At 34.5% G+C, this 16132-nt stretch overlaps 1 protein-coding gene across 24 annotated transcripts in view; it reads right to left on the bottom strand.

Moving 5' to 3' along the window:
• SOX5 (SRY-box transcription factor 5) overlaps window positions 1-16132 on the bottom strand; it is a 994522-nt gene that overhangs the window by 328790 nt on the left and 649600 nt on the right. The window lies entirely within an intron of this gene.

The following is a 16132-nucleotide window of genomic DNA, read 5'->3' as shown; positions in this document are numbered from 1 at the left end:
TGTTTTGGAGGCTCTCTCTTTTTTTGTCTGTTTACATATATTTTTTCTTCCTTCTTTCTCTTAGGTTTTCTGCTTTCCTAGGAAAATACTAGATCATATTGACTTTCTGACAATTAAGGATATCCTCAATACTGTGGTATTCAAGTATTCTACTTATTTCAGCTCCCAAATAAGGCTCTCTACCATTCTATATTTCTGTTGTTTATGGCTGCCTCTTGGCCTATATCCCACTTCCTAACCTTGGATCTGAGTCAGGAGGTGATAGCGAAGCTTGCCAGAGTCCTTTTCTGTTACTTTTTGATATGTTGCTATTTCATAAGACATAAAATTACACCTGTCTTCCATGACTTCCTATATTAAATTCACAATTTATCTGAAAGGAATACTTCAACATCTTATTTTTTTTAAAGATTTATTTATTTATTCATGAGAGACACACACAGAGAGAGACAGACTGACAGAGACAGAGACATAGGCAGAGGGAGAAGCAGGCTTCTCAGAGGGAGCCCAGTGCAGGACTTGATCCTGGATCCCAGGATCACTACCTGAGCCTAAGGCAGGTGCCCAACTGCTGAGCTACCCAGGCGTCTCTCCTTCAATGTTTTAATATATAAGTGTGCAGAGTGCTTGTTAAATATAAACACATAACAGGGAATGGGAAGTGAGAAATAGAGGAAGGGTTGATATTCTTTATAACATCATAGCAACTCACATTTATGCCCTGAACTTAACTAAAAGAATTATTTCTAAATTTTAGAAATAAACATAAGAGAAAATGGCCACCTGGTGACCTTTTATTTTAAAAGACTTGCTAATCCATCTAATCTGATGAAAACTACTAGGAAAGAAGAAAATATCAATGGAAAGAATAAGGAGAGAAAGACTGAGCTTAATTACTCTAATACTAGCTCCCAGATAATTATATAACCTACAAAGGCAACTTGGTAGAAATTTTGGTCATTTTCTTTCCTTTCTAATTTTTTTTAGTCTTTGCCCTTCTTTGAAAAAACACCATGTTTATGACAATATTGAACATAAGCAAACTACCTTGATATTAAAAATTATGTGTCAGTCAAACATTATGGTACCAGGACATTGTGGGGAGAATTTAACTAATCAGGTTACTCCTAAATTAGTATGTATTTTCTTTTTCACAGTTCTGACAACATACTGACTTGGGAAAAAGAGTGGGCATGAGGAAGCAACTTATTAAAAAAAAAAAAAAAAAGAAAAAATGCATTGCCTCTGTTCCACAATCCTTGTAAGCTAAAGAGTCTTTCTGTGTTTCCAGGGTTGGGACTCTGGATCCAGAGTACTAGAGAATTGAACCTCATCCTTTTACTAGAATTATAGCCAGTCTATGGCTCAACAAACGGACCCAGGATGCTAAGAGGAATAGTTTTAAGTGGTCAGGAGCAGTGGGCATACTACAGGGTAAACTCCAATGTGGCAGCCTTGTGAAAACTTTCCAAGGCAGACTTGGTGCATACATTTTCTGATTACAAAATAAATACAATCATAACTGTGTCTATAAGTCAGTATCTTGCTTGCTAGATAGATAGCCCCAGTGTGAAGATGTACCCTGGTAATACCCTAAGACAGAATTAGAGCTGTAGAGAAGTCCTCATCTATTTTGGTAGTTTAGGTCCCTTGGAGAATATAATGAAAGCTATGGGCCCTCTTTCTAGAAAAATCTGTGAATATATCACAAAGTTTCAGGGAGTTTACAGATTCCACAAAGCTCACTCTACAAGCTGTGTGATTTAGCACACAGATAGAAGACACTTGATAGAGGTGAGTAAGGAAGAAGTCCATAGAGCTACACATTAAAGATGGAGAGTCTTCAGCTGGGGACATAGAGGAATCAACACACTCACATGATTTTGAGGCTTTTCTTTGCCCTTTGATTCAAATTTCAAAAACATATACCAAGCACAGAAAAAAATACATATATACACGCATTGGATTTTGACTAATTTATCAACATTTTAAGATCGGAGAAAAACAGTATATTTCCTATATGTTGAACTTAGAAAATACATGATCGGAACAGTTGCAGGCTGGCAGAGGGATGAGGCAAATTAATCTCATGACCTTCTCTCTCTCTCCCTCCTCTTTTAATAAAGTAATTTTTAAAATCTGAAGAATGAAGCAGTACCTGGTAAGCTCTGGGAAGAAGAGATAACTTGAGTGCTTCTATTTAAGGCATAATCCTCTTGCTAGTTCTCTTGGGCTATCCCTCTACCTGATGAGTGGGAGAACTAGTATCTGAGCCTTATTTCCCCCTATCTCTTTGCCACCCACCAATTCTTATGGAAAGTATAGAAATTAACTCTTACACCAATTAATAGGCTATTTGTAGAATAATAAGGGATTAAAATGACAAGACAGCGAATATATTCTTAATTCCAATGTATAAGGATGACATGTCATTTTTAGAACATTGGATAAATAAAATCTTATTATGCTACCCCAAAATGACCATTTGATCTAATTGCACCCTATCTGTTGTAGCCTTAATATAAAAAATATTTTTTTCTATACTAATCTTAAAATGTCTACTCTCTAACCCCCAAGTGCTTTAAGGGCATAAGGGGAGAGAGGAAGCGAATGAGAGAGAGAGAGAGAGAGAGACTTAAATGCCATCTCTCTTCTAGCAGCAATTTCCCCAGATGAAGAGGTCACCACTGTTTAACAGTGTGCTGCCATGTTAATTTAGTATGACAAGATAAAGCAGTAATCTCGGCTCGTGGAGGCTGTAAACCGCCTGCTATCCGGGGACATGCTCAAGTCGATTTGCACTGTATATCACTTTATACAATTGCCATGACAAAGCCCCCTGAGTTCTCACATGTAAATCTCTCTATCCCTCTTCCTGTAGCCGTCTCTTTTACATTCCCTCCCAATTTCTTTCTCCCTGGCTTCATGTCCAGGTAGACCACATCCACTCAGCACTAATCTCTGAAAACGTAATGCTTGGCACATGACAAGGGACACACAACACATACCCTTCTTACAACCACTCTGTCAAGTCCCCTGATTTAAGAGAAGATGTTCAGGGACTTAGATAATCCATTGATCCCACTTGCATCGGCTTTTATATTTCAGTCTGCCGTGTTAAGTTGTCAAGAGGAGCGATTAAACTGATGTTCCGTGATTCGAGATTTACTTTGCTAGGAATGATAGTTTTCAAAGCTTGTCTTACTAAGTTCTGCTTAAAGATTATCCCTAAGAAAGCTGATGTATCTTTACTGGTATAAATCTAGTAATAAAACTCTAAAGTGTTTTAGGTAAGGACATTTTGGAGATATTCAGGGTTATAAACATAAGAATGTAAAACTGAATTAAATTTGGATTTTTAAAAAATGTCATCTGTGTAGTTCTTTTTGCATGAAGCAAAAACACCATATGTAAAAAGGGGTAAAAAACATGTTTCTATCTATGTAAAACAAAAATAATTATAGAACCACTGAAGAGGACATAAGTGAACAGGGAAGAGTTTATATGATAGGAAACAAAAAGATCACATGAAGCAAATTAGGAAAGTACAAGTCAAAGTTTTATCCAATAAAAAAAAAAAAAACAGAGAAACATGTTGAATCACTAAAAATTAACAGATAGATATATACACTTTTTGGTTAGGTAGGCTAGTTTTAAATGTGACCTGTCACACTTCTGACAGGTCAAGCTGATATACTCTAAAAATCCATTTGTACAGTGCCTCTTATCCATATCTCACACTTTTTACATCATCTCCAGCTGCCCTTATGAGTAAACAGAAATGAGAGATGAAAGGACTAAAAACCAATGCACACAATGCTAATAAACAAAGGATTGAATCCCCTCCACAGGACCTATAAAATACCTGATATCAAACAGAAATTTTAAAACATATTGAAATGTTAAAAAAAAAAAAAAAGAGAGAGAGAATATGCTAATAAAACTGTAGTAGCAAACCTGAACCTCATTAACCATGTCCTAAAGGAAAAATTATAATGTGCCTTGAGGATATTCATGCAAGAAAACCTGAACAATTAATTTTTAAAGATATTCTTCTCCAAAATATTTTTGTGTTGTGTGTGTGTGTGTGCGCGCGCGCACATTGCTGTTGCTTTCCTCAGGTAAACTATCTGAAGAAGTGTAATAGGTGAAGCCACAGAAGAATGCAGTTATCAGTAAGTTATCTGCACAGCAACTGGGCTGAAGAGAATTAGAAGGAGGGCAGAAAGGGAGTTCATATTAACTGAATATTCACTACACAACAAATACTGTGGTAGGTAATTACTTCATTTACTTTTTATATCAACTATGTGTTAAGCAGTATTTCAACATGTAGATAAGGACAGTTATACTCAGAATGTCTTGGATGAACACAGGTTTTGGAGACATCCATTCATCCATTCAACTATTTAGAGACACTTGCTGTGTGTCAGCCACTGTGCCAGACACTAGGGACCTGGTGCTGAAAAAGACAGCCATATGACCCCAAAGGTAACATAGAGCTTTTTCCTTTAAATGAGTTTGAGTCTCATGTTCAAGGCAAATGACGTCCAAAGATATTCACAGAATCTACTGGTAAGAACACTGAATCCATTAACATGGGATGGGGATGTGGATCATAACCCTCCAGGTTACTAAAAGGAAATTAAGACTACTAGGAGCCCAAAAACACCCACAGTATTTTCTTCTGGTAATCCATACTAATTAGTCAATGAACATAAACTATTCCAGAACTATAGCATTGATTAAGTCCTTGCTATGCGCCAGGCACAATTTACACTTGAGAATTTTATGTTATCCTCATAACACCTGTGTATATTCAGAGGTTGAATTATTATCCTTGTTTTCAGATGAGAAAACAAAAGCACGGTAGAGAACTTAGATACCTTATAAAATGTGGAATTTATTGGAACCCAAGCAGTTCAAGAGTGAATATAGGCTCCTTACCATCACCTTCTACATCTCTTGTCAAAATGCAGTTCTGACCTGACTTAAGTAGATTTTTCTTGTGGTGGCAGTGGTGGTGTTAGTTGCTGTTGGTGAACAGTCTTAATAACATTAAGTAAAAATCTGGCTGTCAATGAACACTATTGATGATAATTGAATCTGTCATAAATATCTGACTGAGAGTATCTCAGATTGATAATGATGTCCTTTTATAATAGTTAAAGATAAAAGAAAAACCCTTTTAAGAAGAAGAGTTGAGATTTCTCTTGGACTTACTTCAAAAGTATTTTTCCTTAGCTTTAGATTTTTCGTAGATTACCCCAAATTTGTAAGAATAGAAAGCATCTGATATTTAATACAATGCATCATTTTCCTCCTAGATCATAGAACTTAAACATGTCTTTAGGCACTCACTTAACTAATAACTAATATTTACTAAGTTTCTGCTATATCCCAGGCACCAGAGTACTTCACGTATACTGATTTCTTTAAACCTAACACTCAGATGTTATTCCAACTAATCCCCATTTTACAGATGGCAAAAATAAGGCACAGAAAATTTCCATAACTGCCAAATGCCATAAGATTTTAAACAGCGGAACTTGGCATTTAGTCAGTACTTTTGTCACTAGTGCCATGTGCTATACCACTACACTATGCCAACAGTCTTATAGTCAGAGCACAAATTAATACTAATCTTTATGTGAAAGGTTCAGCTAGTAATCCTTTAAAATACCATATATTGCCCAACAGGCTATACAGAACTTCTAGCACCCATTTTGAAATAGTTAAATCTCTTGGTCCATTTGAAGCCAGTTAAAAAGATTAAAAAAAAAATCAAGAGGTCTCTGAGTTAAGGTATAATACTCAAGCGACAATGGTTCTATCTGAATTCCTCACATGTGTTTCTAAAGACTTTTAAAATGATGTATTCCAATAAAGTATAAAAATTATTTTAATGTTTAAGTGTATGAGTGAAGAGGCAGTAAGCACAGTTATTAAAGTGCTTGGGCTTCCAAAGTCATGAATCCAAACTCCATCACTTACTTATTAGGCAAATTACTTTATCCAAGACTGTTTTCCATCTGTAAACTGGGGATAATCACAGTTGTTGAACTCACTGGGTTGACATAAAATTGGCTGAGATAATGAAAATGTAGGGTGGCTGTTACATAGGAAAGATTGAAATATTACACATTCCCATGTTTAATTATTAGATATCATATTCCAAAGAGCACTGACTATTTGAAATCTCCTATATTTGAGCTGCAACTTATCAGACTATAGCTAGGCTATAAGATATATTCACACAAGCTTCAGAGTTGCTTCTTATATTCTTCTGATGACCCTGGGGAAATCAAAATCTCAGATACACAAGAAGCATGTTTTCTGACTCCAGTGTCTCTGGTGTGCAAAGCATGCCAGCCACTGCCACAAAGCCTAAAGATGGATACTGGTAACAACCCAACAATCTCTCCCTCTCCAGATCTGTGTTTACACAGAGGGAAGAGTCCAGTAGTGGCAGCAGAGATGGTTACCAGGCTTAGCACGTTATTAAGCCTTAATATGCTATAAGTTATTATAACCTGTTTTTGTTACTCATTAATATAGATTTTGACTTTTACATGGGACATATTTGATACACATATAAATAAAGAGCTCCTTAATTGCACTTTTGTATTTATGCTCCTTTTTTTAATATTCTACCTCCATTTAAAATTTTTTATTCACTCTTAGAATATCATTCTCTCATTTAGGGTTATCGACCAACAAGATTAACTGTTTTATCTCGACACAGGCTGGATTTTTAAGAGCTAAGAAGAGACACTGGAGTAAACACTGCTTCTCTATATAATGATAACATTGTTTGCTCTGCTGCCACAGAAGCAGCCTTGACTAAATAAGACACAAAATCCAGTCACTTGTGTTCATTGACTTTATCATGTGATGTCAGTGTCACAGAGCTGCCCAAGGCTGCTCTCCTTACATTCGCACCTCATCTGCTCACAAGGATCATTCCTAAAAACTGGTTATGGGAAAATTGTAAAAAGCATTTGCCTTTGTATAAGGAAGATATGTAGCTAAAGGAATTGATTATAACTGTAAATTTAAGTTAGCTTTACATTTATTTCCCATTTCAAGAAACAAAGAATTTTCAGCTTTCTCCTCTAGACAACAGAGTCTAGAAAAAACATAACATTTACTTTCTAAAAGAAAACATGGGGGAAAAGGGCACAAAATGATCAAAACTGGCTACATATTAAAATACTGTCATGAGTTTAGTTTTTTGAATTAATTGATTAATTAATTAATTTTAAAGATTTTATTTATTTATTCATGACAGACACACACACACACAGAGAGAGAGAGAGAGAGAGAGGCAGAGACACAGGCAGAGGGAGAAGCAGGCCTCATACAAGGAGCCCGATGTGGGACTCGATTCCAGGACTCCAGGATCACGCCCTGAGCTGAAGGCAGGCACTTAACCACTGAGCCACCCAGGCATCTCATGATTTCAGTTTAATGACAGCTTTAATGCCAGTACAAATCATGGGCATCTCAGACCTTGTGGATGAAGTAAAGAATTTAAACACACTTAATGCTTTTAAATGCACCTAATGTGGCTTGAATAGTGTTCATTTTAAATTCAGTCTGACATTTCTTAAGGAATCATTTCTATTCAAAGTGCTCACCGCATCTTCTGATTAGATTTTCTATACTATTGAATTCCTTTCTATTTTTTTAAACCCACCCCCCCCTCAAATCCAGGTATTTGTGTTTATCTGTACTTATAAAAAGAAAGGTGTATGAGTCTGATTGCCAAAATACGTGAGGGAAAAGTAATTAGAAAGAAAACCCAACACTTCCTTACATTATTTTTTTTTTATGACTTCACTTGCTTAAGACCCAAATTAAGTGCCAGTGTTTGTGCTTTTTAGAGAAACCACTATACAAATATAATTTCTCTCTTTTTAGGTACAGTGGATAGTTATATCTAACTGATACAGCCAAGAGGGAATATGGTATATTATTTTAAATATTTTGAGATCCCATTGGCAACTGAGTTATCTAGCCTTGTAGATTTAATTCTAGTTCCTAGAAATCAGGTACCAACACTGCAAAATTCTTATTTCTTTTGGATTCCCTTAAGTGATGGCCCTTTGCAATTACAAAATAAGAAATAATGACAAACTTGTTACTATTATCACTCATGTTAAAGGTAATACAGTGACACTTCCTAGTTATGTAAATAATCTCCATTCTTCGATTCTTATTTTTACCAATCTATAAAATCTCAATTTTAGGAGAGAAATATGAAGACAAAAAAAAAATCCCCCAATAATCAAGAACTGATTGAAAACAGTGACAGAAGCTGTCAAATAATTTAAAATATAGAAGCTATGATTCAATGGTAAGCACAATTTCAAAAAATGATTTCAGAACCAAGTCTTTTTATGTACCGGTAAGTACATTAAATATAAAGTTATAATTTACTATCAAGACTGGATCATGAAAGAAAAGTAAAAGAACACGATTTCTGAATATATGTGCCACATAGTTTGGTGAAGAACTAATTAAAAGACAGTAAAAGTTTTATCATAGAACCAATCTGACCTTTATTAATCACATACAGCAAGAGAAACCTAGGCTTATGGCAGGAAGTTTGGCAAGCCCCCAAGAGGCAATATATGTAAATAAGAAGGAAGTATATATCAGAGCACAATGGTGCTGATTCTCCAACCCTGTCTTCTTTCCTGATAATGGCTCCATTGAGATCCACAAGAGAACCCATTAAGAATGTGTTTTCTGATAGAAGCAAATTGAAAGAAAGGAAAAAAGAGGAGCAAACAAGGAAAAGAATCAAAGGAAGAAAATGATGAAGAATTGAAAACAAAACATTTAAGATACAAAATTAAGGTTGGTCCCCAAACTCTGCATTATTTATAACCTCCAAATACAAATGATTCTATCATGCAGGTCCAAGAATAGCAAATGAGATAAAGACGGACACCTATCCATTCCACAAAATTAGGAACACCATTTGAGTAAGTTTCCAGCACTGCTTCTTCATGTCCTTGCTGTTTCCAATATCCTAGCCAAGTATTTCATCATTTTTTCCATTTCATTCAAGGTGGTCACTCAGACAAAGAAAGGAAACATTTAAAAATCCAATAACTAAAGTATTTGTTTGTATTCCTATGAATGTAAGATATGTATTTCACTAACTTCCCCACATTTTATATTAGATCTTTAGAGTATGCTTTGTCTTGAGTTTTTTGTTTTGTTTTTGTTTAACTTTCTTTTCTTTCTTAGTTATTTCTTCTGGGGGAAAAGTTGTGACAAAAGCAAAATTACACTCCACTATAAACTGAAGACCTTGCACCCATGATAATTTATCCAATGTGCATATACATTTTTTTAGTATCTTTTGAATCTAATTTTTTTGTGGAAGCAATTTCAAATTGATGTATTTTTGATTGCCACAAATGAGATATCTTTCAACTGTGAATCTCCCTCACACTTGTTAGCCTGTATAGAGTTCTGATATTTTTATAAAATGATGGCAATTTTGTGCTCATCTTATCTCCATTCTATACAAAAACTTACAAGAAGGAAGAGGTCTTATACATTTCTAAATCTATGCTAATAGGTATTCATTGTATATATTTGGGTGAATCTTTCCACACGCTCCCTATTAAACGAAAGTCATTACATTCATTATGCCAAATCTTCTTAGGCAAACACATTTACCCCCATTACCACAGCTTTAGAAGGTCTTGTTTATTTACCTATCACTGCATAGCACTTTGTGGGGATGCTAACAACAGACCTTCATCAAGCATCTTGAAGTAGCTCACAACTCCCACATAGTATGTATTCCCCCGCCCCCATGGGAGAGTACATTCCTTAATTTCTCAAGGCCCAGTTAACTTTAAACTCAACAGCTGTACTTCAAATACTGTAGACATCATATGAATCAAGGTTTTTTCCACTTGATATTCAACCCCCCCCCCCCACCAAAAGGAATGGAACTGTGAGGCAACAGGACAACGCAATCTACTGAACAACCTATCCAGTGGCTTTGATGAACCCCAACTGATTGTTTTTCACATGTCCTCATTCCTGGTAGGTAATTGTCAGAAACAATGCAAGTATAAAGATTGAGCCACTTACATTCAAACACAAACCTTGGATTATATCTAGATAAACAGCTTTGTGTGGTATTTTCTGACAACATTTACAGAATAATGTTTGTAACAATGTAATTTCATTGTATGATAAACATCAATTTACCATAAAAAACAAATGTAAACTTGTCACCATTTTCACCTTGTTTCAATTGAATTGGCCTTGTTCAGATAAGCAAGCCTATCTCTTACAGAAACAACAGTTTATAGATAAACTGTGTGAAATCGGGTATGTGTGTGTAGAATTATACTGCCTACTATCATAATTTTATACTGCCACACTGCACATATGGCTTCCAAGCTTACTTTATCTGAATCTTTCTGAATCTATTCTCCATGCTATTAAACTGAGCACATTCCACATCGTTCAAAAGTAATTACACTTTTGTCTAGAGTGTAGGAGACTGCTCTCCCTAAACAATGAAATTCTCATTATTACAACTGGCACAATAATGGCACTGGTGCTAACAACAGTATGCATTATACCATCACAATAACTTATGCTAAGTTTGATGTACAAAGGTAACCAGAAATTTAAAAGCTTACAAAACTACTATATAGAAATAGGAATCTTCACCATACCATAATTAAGGTCCTATTCTGTGATTTTTAAATAACACATACATTTTTCTTTTTTCTTTTGTACATTATCTGAGCAGTACTTTATACAGAACATTATCCTGGTCAAACATTGAAAATACATTACAAATAACTATTAGGTTATAAGCAAAGCTTATATAAAGAATATTTCGAGAAACACCTATAATATAGCAATTAAAATTATTTGGGGGTAAATAAGGAATCCCAGGGATTGACAGTGAATCTGAACAAGTAAAAGCCTCTCTCTGAGATGCATTTTATGAATCCCTTCACTGTTTAAGGCTGGATTTTATATATTGGAGCCTTGCTATAATGTTATACTTGGTTCCCAGCTATACGTCCAACTTCTACAGAAGAAACAATTTAAAAAGACACCTTTGTCTTCTTTTGATGGACATCAAGAAGAAACTGACTCACCTTGAATGTTGCTTTATGATAACTAGTGTCTCTGCAATGTTTAAATATATTTACATTAGGATAAATCAAATCATTAAGTCCAAAATACTATGTACCCAGAGGTTTTTTTTTTTTTTAACAATTCCAGGAAAATATTATAAGTATAAACATTAAATGAAATACTAAAAGATATTAAAGTGTATTTCCAAATCCAATGGATCTTTAAGTGTTAAAAAATTATACACAAACATAGTATTTATGTCATACGAAATACAGCTATCTTTAAGTGGGCAACTAAAATTATTTTTTAATAAGAATACTATACTGTTGGGATCCCTGGATGGCTCAGCAGTTTGAGTGCCTGCCTTCGGCCCAGGGTGTGATCCTGGAGTCCCAGGATTGGGTCCCACATCGGGCTCCCAATAGGGAGCTTGCTTCTCTCTCTGCCTGTGTCTCTGCCTCTCTGTGTATCTCATGAATAAATAAATAAAATAATTTTTTTAAAAAGAATACTATACTGTTAAAATAAATAATTATATATTTTAAAAATCAATGTTGGGAGGTAGCCACTCTATAGTTATACAAAACAATTCATTCAACTGAAGAGGATTTTAAGGAGTCAAAGAGAGTTTGCCTGAGATGAGTATGCCTTCTGTGAAAAAATAAAAAGAGGAAAAAGAAAGAAGAAAGAAAGAAAGAAAGAAAGAAAGAAAGAAAGAAAGAAAGAAAGAAAGAAAAAGAAAGAAAGAAAGAAAAGAAAGAAAGAGACAATTGACTATTCAGTAACCACAGGTGGTCAAGCCTTTCATTTCACAACACATTTGACACTAGAGCAACAATCTAGCCAGCAGAAGTAGTATGAAACCAGACAGAAAATCAGTACCAAAATGGCGACTATAGAGTCCCTTGGCTGCCTCTGATGCTGCTATTTGATTTCTCTTCAGATTCACTCTATTCCCTTCTGGTGCTCATATATAATCACATTGATTGACATGAGGATATGTTCTCAATAGTTCTTTGCATCATGAAATAAATTCATCTGTATCAGAACTATTATTAAAAATGAGCCAGAAATTATAGTGATTCTTGCTTGTCTCTGAAACTCTAAAGTGACAGTCTCCAAACCAATGTTTAAAAAGGGGGGAAGGGGACAGGAAGGGTAGATCTGATCTTCAGTAAAAATAAAGCCCCAAACTGCCTTCCCCCTCCTGTCAGCATCAGACTTTCCAACCTTGCCACTTTTTTGAAGATTACATGGAAATCAAAATTTGCCATTAATTGCTTGGCAAGGTTATGAGAACTTCAGAGAAGAAAACCATAGAATCAGTCATTTTTCATATTTAAGGTACTTATGTCTCAAACTTGTATTGATTGGAAATCTGATAACTTAAAAAATATTTAAATATATATTATATATATTTATTATATATATATATTTATTATTGTTTACATATATGTAAAATCAGCTTATGACACTTGATCTACAATGCCTCTGAATAATGAACAAACCATTCCAAGAATTCATAGACTTGTAGTATTCATGGCAGTATAGCTGATGGGAGTAAGGTACTTGCTTTTAGTAAGGCACTTAATTTATTTCTCCAAAATATTAAGGCAATAAACACAAGTTCAGAAGGGAAGAATTACATCTTAATATGACCCTATTCCAAACAACTGCATCCCCTGCATATGAACAAACAACCCCCATTCCTCAAAATCCTTATATGGTAACAGTTGTGAAATGTACAGAACTTTTATCTCAGAAAATATTTTCCAACTTAAATGTTATACCAACACATCTCTCTCTGTAACTTCAAGACAGCCTTACAGGGATTACTCATCAGTTTTACTTTGTCTCTAAACTATATTGGCAATATAAAATGTGGACCTCTCATCCTTTTTTTAATTTAAGAATAGAGTATGAATGTCACACATAAATAGGCAATGAAATCTAGAAACCTGTTTTGTCCCCCTTAAATTGAACTCTATGATATGGAAACCATGAAACATTGCTCTGTTTTCAAAAATACTGAACAGAGAAAAAATAGGAAATCTACCTTCCTACTGAAATAAAAGTTTCTGTTTAAGTGAACATTACAATTGCCTACTACTCAGAAAAAGTATAATGTATTTGTCTTGAATAGCAATTCTTGAATAACAATTCAATCATTTTGATAAATGAATAAAATATATCAGTCAGCTTAACAAATGAATATATCATGGCTATTATGACATATTTTCTGATTTCTGAATATACATTAGTAGATCCTACCTTAGTTCTCAAATTTCTAGAAGTCAGCATGTTTATCATGAATAGTATCTTAACAACTTTGCCAAAAACATATTTACTATTTAATTATCCAAATGATCTGCCATTTAATCAATGATCATATATTGAGTGTCTATTATAAGCTCAGTATCAGAAACACAAATATATATTATATAACTATTTTATTCTTATGTTATTTTTATATATTTATTATTACATATTATATATTTTATTATGTAATAAATATAAAATTTGTTATAATGCAATTATAATAAAAATACTCTATAATTATACATATATATATATGACTCTGCCTTCAAGGAGAAATACAGTGCATAGAAAAGTAGACATACAAACATACAAATCAAAAAAAAAAAACATACAAATCATAATGCAGGCAGTGAGAAAAGATATAAACAAATATAATGGATAAAAAAAAAAATGCAGCAACCGTTCTGCTTTGGCAAGTCAGTAAAACCATCCAAAAAGAAGTGATTTTTGAACTCAGTCTTTTTTTTTTTTAAGATTTTATTTATTTATTCATGAGAGACACAGAGAAAGAGAGAGAGAGAGGCAAAACACAGGCAGAGGGAGAAGCAGGCTCCATGCAGGGAACCTGACATGGGACTTGATCCTGGGTCCAGGATCACACCCTGGGCTGAAGGTGGCATTAAACCACTGAACCACCCGGGCTGCCCTGAACTCAGTCTTTTGGAAGAAATGCAATTCACCAGGAAGGTAAAATATGAAAAGAGTGTTTCCAGGTAGAAAGAATAAAGCTGTGTCATCCAAGGTCACCTGGTATGTTTCTGAACATATTAAAAAAACTTGGCATAACAAGGACAATGGGTCCATGGGAGAAATGACAGAAGAGAAGACAAAGCCATAGTTTAGTCCTACTCTATACAGAGTTTTATGCTAAGACAAAGAGTTTTAGACAAACTCTTATATGAAACAAAGACACACATAAGTTTCCAAAGTGGGGCAAACAATCCAACTCAATTGTCAGGGAAACAAATCTAGTGGATATTGAAGAAAGAGGGGAGAGAAGAGAAGCTAAAAATTTGAGATCATATTAAAGACTTTTCTAACTGCCTACTCAAAAGATGAAAAGTTAATGGAATCAAGAAACATTTCAGGCAGAAAACAAACTTAGAAACCAGTTGGACATATATAAGAGAGAGTGTCAGCATGTCACTAAAACTAACTAAAACCATTTGTATCCTGAGATCTGTCTAAGAATCTGATGAAAGCTATAATCTTACGTGTACGCATAATACAGAATTCTCCATTCATTTTCAGGAGATCCCACAGACCCTAAGAACTGCTTGTCTAGATGAAGTTGTTTGAGGGAAGGAGTTGTGTTTTATTCAATCTATTTCCACAGTGCCCAACAATAACAACAAAAAACTCGGTACAAAGTAAGCAATTCGTAGTTTGTATCTAGTTAAACTAAAGTCTTCCTTACAAACTAGTTTCATTTTCACTAACATCCTACATCAAAGGATCCCCTCATGCCTACTACAGAATGTAATTTAATATACTTTTGCTATACCCATTCTCGAGTATCCTTAAAATAATATCTCCTTTATCTCTGTGATATTCTCCTAGTTATAACTATTTATTCCTACTCCTTCAAATTTGTGTGTTTAGACTTAGAGTGGTGTCACAGGAAAACCAAACCAAGAAGCACTCCCTAAGAGAAGTTTATCATCAAAATATTGAGAGAGAGGAGGCATTAGCAGTGATGAAATGGAGGGTATGATCTCCTTATCCTGTTGAATTGTGTACTACCATTTTCCCCATTTCTTTTCCTCACCTTTATGAAATGAGCCCAAAAAGCTGAATCATTGCACATAAATAATATGGACTCACAGTAGAGAAAAAAAAGTATGAATTATGGATAGTATGATTAAGCTTGCCAACAAAGAGATAATCAAAGCATATAATATGCATGTGCTCTTACGAAGAGCTTATTTTGTTTATAAGCATGGACTCCAAAGCCAGAATGTCGGGGTAAACACCCCTGGTTCTCCTCTGTATCAGCTGTGATTTGAAGCAAATTATTCACCTCTTTGTGCCTCAGTTTCCTCATTTATAAAATGAGAATAATAATAATATCTCACTATATTATTGTGAAGGTTACATGAGTTAATACACGCAATGTGATTAAAATAGCACATTTATATAAGTGTTACATAGTGTTAGTCGAAATACTATCCCTGAGGGGAAAATGTTGGCACATAGTAATACACCTATTGAAATTCTGACCTATGAGGCTTAAAATGTTGAAAGGGTATTTAAGCCTAATGTGAGTGACAAAAAATAGCATCCATCTCACTTTTATTAGGCTATCTCTGATTTTTCTTCTTGATTCAATTATATATATATATATATATATATATAAAATGCAATAACATAAATAAGTGGGCATATTTCAATAGCAAGCACATTTATGATATGTAATACTTTTCTAGGGAAAGCAAAATAAAAAAAGCATTTCACGTAATCAGCGTTGTCTTCAAAATATGAGAATGTATGAGGAAACATAGTTCTGTTGGTATAATCTGGTTCAAATTAATGGCCCCACCATCCATGAAGTGGAAGAGGAGGTCACAAACCATGACTTGTACCCAAGCAACCATGTTGAAAAGGCAAGTGTGGCTTTACTGGGGTAAGTGCTGTGCTACCTTGCCAACATGCTGGTTCTGTGTATTTAAGTTCCTAAAAG

Source organism: Canis aureus, chromosome 25 (assembly GCF_053574225.1).
Source record: "Canis aureus isolate CA01 chromosome 25, VMU_Caureus_v.1.0, whole genome shotgun sequence".
Lineage (NCBI taxonomy): Eukaryota > Metazoa > Chordata > Mammalia > Carnivora > Canidae > Canis > Canis aureus.
This window is presented reverse-complemented; position numbering and strand designations above follow the sequence as displayed.